We start from the raw sequence: 12,992 nt of genomic DNA, 5'->3' as shown, positions 1-12,992 counted from the left end.
CCTTACTTTTGGAGGGGGTCTGGTTTTATGTCTCTACTTCATTTCAAAATTGCATTACTATAAACATTGGAGTTAAAATTGGCATTTCTGAAATTTGAGTGGGAATTCACAATTTATCAAATATATCAAGTGTTCTGTCAATAGATCCCTCTAAGAATCCTCAGAAAAGTATATTATTCCTCATTCATTGCCAAGGAAGTAAATCAGGACCGCAAGACCTAAGATGGCACAGCAGAAGATTCAGCACTTTAATAACACATTTGGTAATATTTATTTTATTAAAATTTATTTCACTATCCAAGGTTAATTAGTTACTTTTCAAGATTTGTTTACTTATTTTCTCATACATGATCCAGGGCAAACTGAACACTTGGGATTTGATAAATGTAGACCACGTATATTACCACTCCTTTTTCTTCTTCCAATACACTGGAATAACTGAAATTTAATTTTACCCCAAACACTTCATCCTTGAGCATCTCTTTCCATCAGTCCTATTTTGCCACACATTACAAGATTTATTTTCTCTTAAAAGGTAACAAAGTAATTTTTTTTTGTAAATATATTTCCCAGGTCTGATTTGAGTTTCTTACTGTAATTCTGAACTTGTCATGACTAATTTTTCCTGGTATCTGGACAACTATCTGTGATTATAAAACCCTTGATATTATTTATTTCACAATACTAATGAGTTTTCTTTTGCTTTAGATTTAATATCCTACCAAGTAATTAGTCAAACGTTAAAAAAGATAAATTTTTTGGACAAAGAGAAATTGCACTCATTTCATTTAATTGAAAAGCTTCACAAAATACTTCAAGTAAAAGTTATCTATCAATAATAAGTGTAGTCATATATGAATCATTACACTTTATGGTTTAGATAAGTAAATATTGCTAAAGAATGTTTTAGCTTGAAGAAGTAACTCACACTTGGTTATCCTGCAACAAATGAATGCTTGATGTAACTGAATTGCTACCTGAGTCCATTCAGAAACCCATATATAAAGTTTAGGAGCATACTCCATACCTACTTTATGGTTATTACCATATGGTTATTAGGAAAAAAAGAAAGGCAAATGTGGGAAATTGTGCTTTCACATCTTATTGACTTTTCTAAGATTCAAAAATATCTCTGGTAATAAAATATAAGCTAACATACTACCTATTCAACTAAGCCAAATCACGTTTAAATTTCTGTTTACCTGCAACTCCAAATGTCTCAAATGATATATTTTTTCTTCATGCATATCAACCACTCTGACCTAAACTGGAATCTTTGATGAACCTGTAACTCTATTAGCCTTTCCTTTTAACTAATTCCAAATTCATCCTATAATTTGCTCTCCAAACCATATCTATACTCTATACTGGAAATACAAATGTCATTTTGTCTTGTCATAACTTAAAATGCCTTGAAATTTTTTTTTCAAGTTTCCAAAGATAATGTACAAAAGCCTTATAATCTTCATAAGGTTCCTTAATACACAGCTGTCAACATATTCAAATTCACTTTTTATACTCTTTCCCCATGTTCTTTGTTTTAATCAAAACTTTCCTTTTAATAGAAAATATTTGAAGGTAACTTGATTTCTCTAGTAATAAGTACTTTCTATTTAATATTCTGTCTTTTATATGTGCAATTGCTTCTGAAAACCAGCTAATTTGCATAATGCAGAGAACACAGATATGCCATTTAAAAAGATTAATATTCACACAGATTAACTAATATACTAACAAAAGCCATGTTCAAAATATTAACAAGGTAAAGATAATTAATTTTGTTTGGTTAAATTTTTTTAAGAAGATGAAGATTTAGACAGGAACATATGCAGGACCCAAGGCAAACTCACTGGCCTGTTTTAAAATAGCATTTTGAATTATATTACTCACCTATCAGAGCAATAAAAGTTCTCTTGTTTTATGTTTCATAAACAGAATTATGTATTTCTTACTTTAATTATTTTATGTGTGACTGACTATATTATTTACAGAAAATTATACTAAAATCAATATAATATTGCTTTATTAACTTTTGATATTTATTTGTACAACCACATGAAGCATGTGTGTACATTTGAGAATTTGTCTACTGTATTTAACAACTATTTTCATGACATATCTGAGTTCAACAGTTCATCAAATATTTCAATTCTGTTTCTGAATTGTCACCTAGGGGAAATAAAAGTACACTTATTAAGTTTTCTGGCAATTAATATAAAATTTTAGAAAAAAAAATTATCCTGCAAAATATTTGCTTGCTTATTGTTAACTGTACTCTTACCTGTATTGTTATGCTTTATTTCCAATCATTAGCCTATTCATAATTCTATCCTACTATTCCTTGTATACGACTCTTTTCCAAATGCTTTCCTACACCTTCCAAACATAAGTGTATCCTATTTGTGTATCTATGTTGTGCTTAATTTTGCACTCCTGATCTTTTTCCAGTTATTTTCTTTTCAGATTATTTTCTCAGTGTTAATGACAGAGCAACGCAGGTTGTCTAGCACCTGGTCAAATTCTTCCTTTACACATAGTCTACTAGTTTATAGTTATCATACTTACTTTTTAATCTAATTCTTCATGCATCAAAGTTTCCCATTGAACTTATTTTAAAATTATCTCTCTGGAATTTTCTTCTTCCTATCCCAAATTGCTGAAAGAAAGGGATTAGTCAGAATTATATCAATTAGAACACTAGGTGCCCAGAGCAAAGGAGATGGAGAAAGGTGATGGAAAAACAAATGGAAAGATAAAATATAATTTCAAGTGTATAAAAATGAAAAGTAAAATAAAATGAACCTATGAGCAACAAAGAGCTTGATAGTTCCTTTTTAATTGTTCTGTAGAAGTAGTTTATTTTTAAAAACTTCTGAAAAACACAAAACTAAACCAAAACAAAGCAAAAGAAGAAAACTCACACAAGCTACACAACTGGCATTATTCTGTGCAGGTTACGAAATACAAAACTCAGGTTTAGAATTGTGTTTGTTCTAGCACCTTGCACAAAGTGACCCAAACAGTATATAGCATAATTGATGTTAGGATCAAGGTCTTAGTAGAGGGCTAGCTAATATTCGTTAAGTAGCACAGAAATAATTTTCACACCATATTCTCTATTTAAAATATGACACTGATGGTAGTGTGGAGATAAGATTACCTTCCTGATGCATTTATCTTATGCATTCATTTATCTATTCTCTCACCTATGCATCTCACAATCAGGCAATAAAAACCACTGGTTGCCTGCAAACAAATAAGTGTGGACAAAAGTATAAGTTGATTCATGTGTTGGAATCTCAAAATGAGAGATTTCATTACTGGACAAATTATAGAAGAATAAACTTTACTCAATTTTCACTCCAGAAGATTCTTATGAATATGGCAGACATCAGGGAAAGAGGGTATCTACCTATCCATCCATCCCTTATCTTCTGTCTAATATTTATCTATCAAAGTATATATGAATATTTTCTCAATAAGTAGAATTAGCACTATGAACTAAAGATAGACACTGGATATTTGTTCAATTAATCTAAAATGGTAATGCCCACTTCTTTTATTCATCTTCTTTTAACTAATACAATGATTTCTACTAATATTTTCTGTTTTTTATTATTTTGTTTGTTTTCCATTTGGCACTAACAAAATTAAATAGCAGGATAATAATGTTGAAGTAGTTTCCTTGTCAAGGAAAATGTTCAAAAATAATAAATACAAGGAAGCTATGAAATGTTTGTAGATCAATTAATTTTGAAATCAAAGTTATGTTAGATTTAAATAAAAACAAACCTTTCCTCTATGGATATTTGATTTATCTGGTTAGTTAACTTTTTCTACTTTAAGAGCCATAGACTTTTAATCAATTTTACCCCTGTTGTAATTTTAATTAATATCCATTTCTCATATGTTTACTTTTTAATTTAAATCATTTGCTTAAAAACTATAATCTCCTTGAAAGTTGACAAAATATTTAATTTATCTTTTGTAAGCCAGGAGCTGAGCATGTGGAATTCATTTAATAATACCACTTAATGAATGCCTTTCACTGTCAAAATTGATTTCTAAGCATTGTAATCAAAATTTACTATTGGAAAAACTAGAGATTAATCCATTGATAGTTTAATGGACTAGTGTGTGGTAACTGGAGGCATGTGGGATTTGGCTGGAGGAAGGAGATCACTGGGGGTATGGTCTTAGACTATAACCATCCCCGACCTCTTCCTTTCTCCACACCCCATCTCTCCTTCTACTTCATGAGCTTCTACTTCATGAACTGAGCAACTTTTATCCATTATATTCCTTCACCATGATGTTCTGCCTCAACTCAGACCCACAGCAATACATGAAATGAGGACTAAAAAGCCATCAACCAAAATAAACTTTTCCTCCTCTAATTGTTCTTGTCAGGTACTTTGGTCATAGGTACAAAAAGTAGACCAACAAATTTTGAATCTGAAGTTCTTGTTTCACTGAAGGATTATTCAAATATAAATTTAATCAAGAGTTTCTGTTATTGTAAAATCCCTCTGCTTATGAAGGACAAGTACCCTTGAGGAAAAGAAGAAGCTTATTATTTGAAGATAGTTTTAGTGAAAGAGAATAGCCATGTGAAAGCATTTTTAAAATATTATTTTTAGTTATACATTGACACAGTATCTTTGTTTTTATTTTTACATGGTGCTGAGGATTGAACCCAGTGCCTCACATGTGCAAGGCAAGCACTCTGCCACTGAGCCAAAACCCTAGCCCATGAAAGCATTTTTTAAAGGAACAAAAATGTATTCCTCATCTTTTTTACAATATAAATTATAGTATTTCCATATAATAAGCCAATTGGCATATAATTTAATGCTTGTTTGTATTCCCTAAGTTCAAGAGATTGCCATTTAAAGACCAAAGCATTTGAAAAGAATGTATACACATTTGAACAACCATATGCTGATAATGAACATCTGCATTTCTCCATTTAATTCACAGTGTTAAACCTTAAAAAGTTGCAAAGATATCATCATAATTAATTTATAAACTTGGTTGAGGGTTACATCTTGATTATTTTACTTCAATTTTCAATTATGTCCTCACAGTCTCTAAAATTTTCCCTTTGAAATCATGTTAAATTTATACATTATGATTAATAAGTTATGTAAATATCTTTAGGGCAAAAACATAAATATATTGAAATTTTTGTGAATAATATTTTTATATAAATTAGCAGCTGTTTTGTGATTGCAATTTTGTAAACCATCCTCAGTATACCTATAATTTATCAAATCAATATACATGGACAATGACAAATTTATTTATTGGTTTGGGAAAGTACTATATAATAATCTTCCCCAACAATTAAAAAAATGGGTAAGAAAACCACATATTTAGTGAATTTCTATATACACCTTTTCTATAATACTTTTGTTCCCTTTAAAAATTTCAGATTGATTCAGTATTTCTATACCCATAAGTCCTGGACAAAATAATACAACAATTGAATGGGAACATCATAGAGTGTTCTGTTTATTAACTTATGTGTGGACTAATTTAATTTATACACTGTTGTTGAAATATACATATGCATAACAACCAGACAGTTCATGAAAAGTTAAACATGGGGCCAAAAGAAGAATACCAAGATTCAAAGTGCTAATTTTTCCATTAGCATTTTCTAAAATAAACTAACTATATACCCACTGATGTGGAGATTAAGAAAACAATTGGTGTACCATTGCACAGAATTACTTAATATTGTTTAGATTTTCAATGCATCTTATTGGTAAAGGAAGATATATATTTAACAATATTGATCATATATTCAAAGCTAATATTTAGTGAAATGTTAAATTCCAAACGGAAATGCTTCTGAATTTTCATAAGGTAATAAATTTTTGAGAGAAAATACAAATTTTTAAATATTATCTTTCATCATGACAAAGTTGCTCTTATAAGTCAAGCATGTCTTCTACACATTCTACCATACTATTTTATCTTTGCTATATGTCAAATGTTGAAATGCAAAGAATGTGAGTTTTTGTATTTGTTTCATACCTGAAGAAAGCCATGTATTGACTTTCACCTATTAATAATAAACATAATTTTAAATGCTTACTAATGTATATATACCCATTGGGAATGAAACATATTCTTATATAACAATTATTTTACTTTAGCTAACATGAAAATAGTCTTTTTATAATAAAATCCTGATGTTTAAACTGATGTTTATAAAATACTGATTTTTTCAGAGTCCCTATCCTGCATTTAGTAGAGGACACTTTTGTCTGAAGTCGTGTTTCCTTCTTCTTTTTTATCCCCATGTGAAAAGACATGATTTTATTAATCTTTTTCAGTTCATATCACATTCTTACATACACTGTGCTTGGTACATAATTATGTATATAAAAAAATCTGATAGATTCATATATATATATTTCACCCCCCAAAGAGTTGATTGATCTTGCATTTGTAACAGAATATATGTATTAAGTGTTGTTTGTTAAAAAAAAAATACTAAGAAATTTTAAGAAAGGAACTTAATAGAGAAAAAGTAATAAGTACATTAAGGATAAGAGCAGGCTAGCAATGTAGTATTTAGACTTGGGTAAGAGAAAAGATACAGAGGTATTATGAAGGGAAAAGTAATTTTTGAATCTGAGATAAAATTGAAAATTTGTATTATGAATATATTAGACCAACAATATCTCTATAACATATATAATTTGTTATGCATGGAATAAAATATATTTTATTTGAGATGGTAAGATGACTTTGATGAGAGGATAAGACTCTGAGAAAATCTCTCATTGATTTCTGTTGTTATTTAAACTTTATTAGTAATCCATCACTTTTAAATTCAGCCTCACACAAAGATTTAGAACATGGGGAAATATAACCAAGTTTTTTTTTGTTTTTTCCAGAATATAACTTGAGTGTCGTATAGTCCAATTCCCAAAAAAGTCCTTATTTCCTTTTGAAAAGTCATAAGCACAGTCCACATCTCCATCATAATTCTGGTTTTTTGAGCTCCCACTAGAATTACCCACTCAGCTCCACTTTTCTAAAGCTTTTCCAGCTTGCATCTTTAAACTACTAAATTTTTCCCCACAAACAAGCTCCAAAGATTTCTGAATCACATGGTCTTGTTAATTATAGAAATGACCCCACTTCTCGGTACCAATTTCTGTTAGTCAACTTTTGTGTCACTGTGACTCAATTTCCCCAAAGGAACACATTTAAGGAGGAAAACTTTATTTGGGGATCATGGTTTCAGAGGTCTCGGCTGGCCAACTTCATTGCTTTTAGCTCAAGGTGAAGCAGTACATTATAGGGGAAAGGCCCAGAAGAGAGAAGCTGCTCAGCTCATGGTGGAGTCAGGAAACAGAGAAGGAGGAGAAGAGAGAGAGAAAGAGAGAGAGAGAGGAGAGAGATAGAGAGAGATTGAGGGATAGGGAAAGAGTTCAAGAAAGAGAAGTTTTCAGAAAGAATCAGTGGACTTTTGATGAGTTCCTTTCTTCTAACAAATCACAATGCTAATATTTTATAGAATAATTATCATGTATTTAAGATATTAATATTTGACAAAGAAATCATATGAGGACAAATTTTTGACCATGTAATTTTTTTAATATGTTACTTTCAAATTAGTTGTCAACTGCCTACCGAAATGGAACATAAGCAAAAACTAGAAATCAGAAATAATTGACAGTAACTATAAGAAGAAATGATGTGTGCCTCTTATGGGTATACCCAGATTGATGAATTTTCTAATTCTGCTGATTTTTCCTATTCCTTCCATGCTCACTTTGGCTTGTGAGTAATAAATATTTTATTAGTTTGTCTTTTTGAAGGGAGAAATAACACAATATCTCTACCTCCCTATTTACACAAAGAAATATTATTTAGAGAGAATCTGTTTTTCAGGTACAAAAATTAGGTAGGTAGAATAAGTTATAGTGTTCTAAAGTGTAGTAGGATCAATGTGGTTACCATTATTTTTCAGCTCTGGAGATTGAATTCTGGACGTTGCACATACTAGTTAAGCATTCTAACACTGAGCAACATCCCCAGCCCTGGTTGACAACAATTCATTATATTTCAAAATAGTTGGGAAAAAAGAAGTTTTAATGTTCCAAATACACAAAATATTAAATATTTGAGGTTATGGGTATGGTAATTAACCTAATTTGATTATTGTATATTATATACATGTATTGAAATATCACAGTACTGCACTCCATAAATATGTATGATTATTACATATCAATTACAAAAAAAACTAATATATTTTCATATTAAAACATACTGAGAGACACTAAAAAGAATATTTTTAAGTAACAGCACAGGTTGATAACACTACATAATGTAGAGTTTTATAAAAAATATCAATGTTTTACTTTTCAATTGCTTTCAAGGCTATTCCTAGGTGACACTTTTTGTTCACTAAAGGCAAGCTATGTTCTTATTTCCAATGCTGTGAAAGTACATTAATATAAGAACCTTATTACTGTATAATTACATCCCCTTTGGACAATAAATTACCCACACAAAGGAGGATGTAACTAATCTTATGTAACTAATCTTACTTAGAAATGCAATTTTTTAATAATGACACTCATTAAGATGTCCAAATGAGGCAATCATTGAAAACCATTTGCCACAATGAAATTAATTATAGTAAAAGTGAATATCCCAATATAAAACATTATTCTTTTATAGATTTATATGGCCATGAAAATCAGCATGGTACATGAATTAATTATGGACGTTTAGACTGAGACATCTATAGTGTGTGTACCAGTTCTCAGAACTCATGGTTTCAGTAAATTCAGTTAAGTTTTCAGTGCTTCAGCCTCCCCTTTTATTTAATGGTGATGTTATTCACCATGGTGACAAGATTAAAGGAAATACTGCAAGTGACCATGCTTTGGAAATAATTTACTATTACATAAATGATATTTGTTGATTTTGCTTAAGAATTTAGACTATAGTGGACAGGATAAAAACTTTGAAATACCTTCCATTTCCATTAAGTATCTATACACATCTAACTTTCATTTTATATTTTAAAACATATTTTCCCCAGTGCAATTTATTTCAAATAGCTGCCATAGAACTGACTCTCATCTGTACCATGGAATATGTTACAGTACTACTCAGGCATTTTGATAGCCTTCCTCCCTGGCCTATCTTCTCATATGGTCTACAAATCCCTTTCCCACTCTAATGTTTGCATCTAGGCACCTCAAGCAGCAGCTTTGCTTAGTTCCAGATTCAATGCAAGACAATCCTGTCCTGCTTTTGAGTATTTTTTACCTTATGTGTGACTTGCAAAGTGGTCTGCTATCTTCTATTTAGGTTTTCAAATATCAATGGGATAAGTGTTAACTTCTAGAAACTACTGGCTCTAAACTTTCCTTCCAACTATTGGTTGTGATGATGGTGTACTTGGAGTGGAGGTGGGTGGATGGAGGTGGCAAGATGCAACTGATGCCATTTCAGCACAGATCCCTTCAGTCCTTTGAACAACAAGAGCTGCTTCTTAATCTCTACTTTGTGTTGATGACAAGCCATGTGATAATATTTTAGTATTTGCAAATTTTCCACTATTCACATTTGGATTTATTGGTTCTGTCTCCTTTCAATAAATTCTGTATGTTATATGGGTTTTTCCATGTTTTTAATTTCAGGAAATCTATATTATCATACATGAAGTGAAATTACTAAGGACAACAATATAATTATGTTTTAAGTTCATTCTGCCTCTTTCTATCATCGATTTAGTTGACATACTTAGTATATTTTTATATCATTAATTTATTTATTAGGGCTGCCATTTTATCTTTTTCTGCTGTGCAATCATTGGTTTTGATTCTGTTTCTTGCTTTATGATGTTTTATTTGAATATTGATTAAAATTCCATTTTGGTATATTTGTAACATCTTTAAGTGTTTTTCTAGATGTAGCTTTAATATTTCTTGTCCTTAATCTTATATTATATATGCATAATATTAAATTCAACTGGTATGACATTTTATCTCTTCAAATGAAGTGCAAAAATCTTATCTTCTTTTATGTACATTTACTTCCACTGTTAATAACTGTTAATATCTATGTATTAATTAATATGTCAGATGATATTGTTATTTTTGTTTCAATCATCAAATATAATTTAGAATACTAATTAAGAGAAGGTGATGTAATGTGTTTACACAGACATCTGTTTTCTATTATTTGTTCTTAATGTTCTGAGATTATTTCTGTCATTTCTTTTCTCATTTGAAATCTGCTTTCAACCATTCATTTAGAATAGCTCTGTTGCTGACGGTTTTATTACTGTTATAATTATTAGTTTTCATTCAACTAAATTGACTTTGACATTTCTTTAGTTTCTGAGATATATTTTATTTTAAATAGAATTCTGGGATGGTTATTCTTTTCTCTTACTCCTTAAAAAATATTGTTAAGGAGGCCGCCCGGGGCCTCCAGCTGTCGCGGGGCACACTCAGGAACCGCTCCCGCAGCTGCCAGTGGCACAGCTTGATGAGAGGGACCATGGAACTGGAGCCGGAGCTGCTGCTGCAGGAGGCCGGTGAGAACGTGGAGGCCGAGCAGAGCTACTGGCGTGAGCTGGGCCACCGGCTGCAGGAGCTGCAAGAGGCGCAGAGGCAGATCAAAGACAGTGCATCACAGACAAGGGATGTCCTCAAACAGCATTTTAATGATTTAAAGGGAACGCTTGGGAAGCTACTCGATGAATGATTGGTGACCCTTTTGCAAGAGGAAGACACCATTGAACAGGAGACAATTAAACCACTAGATGACTGCCAGAAGCTCATCTAACATGGAGTTAACACTGCAGAGGACTTAGTCCGAGAAGGTGAGATTGCCATTCTTGGTGGCATAGAAGAACAGAATGAGAAACTTTGGAGCTTTACCAAAAAGGCCTCACACATTCAGTTGGACAGCTTACCAGAAGTGCCTTTACTGGTTGATGTGCCTTGTTTATCTGCTCAGTTGGATGATTCAATTCTTAACATAGTGAAAGATCACATTTTAAAGCATGGAACAGTAGCCTCTCGCCCATCAGTGCAGATAGAAGAACTAATAGAGAAACCTAGAGGCATCATAGTACCATGGTGTAAGGTGGATGACAACTTCACAGCCCAAGATTACAGGCTTCAGTTCCATAAATGCTCTTCAAATCATTTTGAAGATGTTTATGTAGGTTCTGAAACTGAATTAATAGTATTGCACATAGACCCCGATGTTGATTATCAGTTCAGAGTTTGTGCCCGAGGAGACGGCCGACAGGAGTGGAGCCCATGGAGCGTCTCCCAAATAGGTCATTCTACATTGGTGCCTCATGAGTGGACAACTGGCTTTGAGGGATACAGTCTGAGCAGCTGAAGAAATATAGCACTCTGGAATGATTCTGAATCCTCAGGTTTTCTCTACTCCAGCGCTCCAACCTATATTTGTGGGCAGACATTAACATTCAGAGTTGAAACTGTGGGACAGCCAGACAGAAGACATAGTATAGAGGTATGTGCAGAGAAGCAGAATGGATATGACTCTCTGCAGCGAGATCAAGCTGTATGTATTAGTACCAATGGTGCAGTTTTTGTAAATGGAAAAGAAATAACTAATCAATTGCCTGCAATTACCTCTGGATCCACTGTCACATTTGACATCCAAGCTGTGACTCTAGGAACTACCAATAATAATGAAGGCGGGAACTTCAAGATCCGAGTAACTATTAGCTCAAATAACAGAGAAGTGGTTTTTGATTGGTTACTTGATCAGTCTTGTGGTTCTCTTTACTTTGGATGCTCATTTTTTTTTTTTTATCGTGGATGGAAAGTATTAGTGTTTTAGAGTTTTGGATGCTTGGCATTGATTTACTGTACCTGCCTCATCCCAGTTCAGTTAACTTTTGTTGTTGTTGTTGTTTAAAGTTAAATTAATCTTTCAGGCCATTGGAAATGAAAAGTGTCTACTGACAACATTTTTACAATAAGAGAGTTGAATGGTGTGGACAAAACCATAATTCAGTCAATTTTGGTTTTAGCACATTATTAATAAAAATAGAAAATTACAATAAAATCAAATTAGCTTTAAGTGTCTGGGAAGATAACAAAAAATCCTATACCCTTCCATTGTACATCTTAAATTTGGTTTAATGTAACATTTTATTAAAACTCTTTCAGCATCCAAGACCATTGTAAAACTTTATAACAACAGGAGTAGACCAGATAAGAAGCCAGAGTTCTGTAAAATTCATTCACTTGTTTTTTCCACATGAGTGCATTGACTGTGTGCTGTATGCTCAGGAATTTGAAAGCAGTGTTAGCATTTATCCCATTTTCATTAATCTTTAAGTCTAAAAAGCTTTATGATTTTTTTTTCACAATGCCTGAGTCAGTGTCTGTAATAGGCAAGTATTGTCTTTTGTTCTTGTAGTTTGATTGAAGATAATATAGAAGATGCAGTGTGCAATGGTTCACACCTGTAATTTCAGCAAATCAAGAGGCTGAGGTAGAAGGATCACAAGTAGAGATCAGCCTCAGTAACTTAGTGAGACCCTGTTTCAAAATAAAAAGGGTTGGGGATGTGGCTCAGTTGTACAGGGCCCTGGGTTCAATCCCTAGTATTGATAAAAAAAAATGAATAAATAAATGCATAAGAGAGAGAGAGGGAGAGAGATAGGATAGAGGATTTTGTACAGGGTGAAACTACTTATGGAAGTAGTAAATGCAGCAGTGTTAGTCATTTCACAAGTACATTATATGTACATGTGTGCCTTCAGGGTCAATGATATGCATATTGCTATTTGTAGTTACAAGCTCTAGTCCAGTTAATGTCAGTTTGATAAATGGTCTGTTAGTGGGCCAAAGAAATATAGGGTAAATATTTGACCAATTTTTTAAACTTAAATTTGTGTAAGATATTTATTTGAGGGACTTAATATGTAAAAAATAATAGCCATAATTTGATATAGC

The 12,992-nt window shown here is 32.0% G+C and overlaps 1 pseudogene; it reads left to right on the top strand.

Moving 5' to 3' along the window:
- The first annotated feature begins 10,533 nt into the window (after window positions 1-10,533).
- Window positions 10,534-11,868, top strand: LOC144252948 (cytokine receptor-like factor 3 pseudogene; annotated as a pseudogene).
- Window positions 11,869-12,992: the final 1,124 nt, after the last annotated feature.

This window comes from Urocitellus parryii, unplaced genomic scaffold (assembly GCF_045843805.1).
Source record: "Urocitellus parryii isolate mUroPar1 unplaced genomic scaffold, mUroPar1.hap1 Scaffold_70, whole genome shotgun sequence".
NCBI lineage: Eukaryota > Metazoa > Chordata > Mammalia > Rodentia > Sciuridae > Urocitellus > Urocitellus parryii.
The sequence above is the reverse complement of the archived record's forward strand: the minus strand, read 5'-3'. Positions and strand labels throughout refer to the sequence as shown.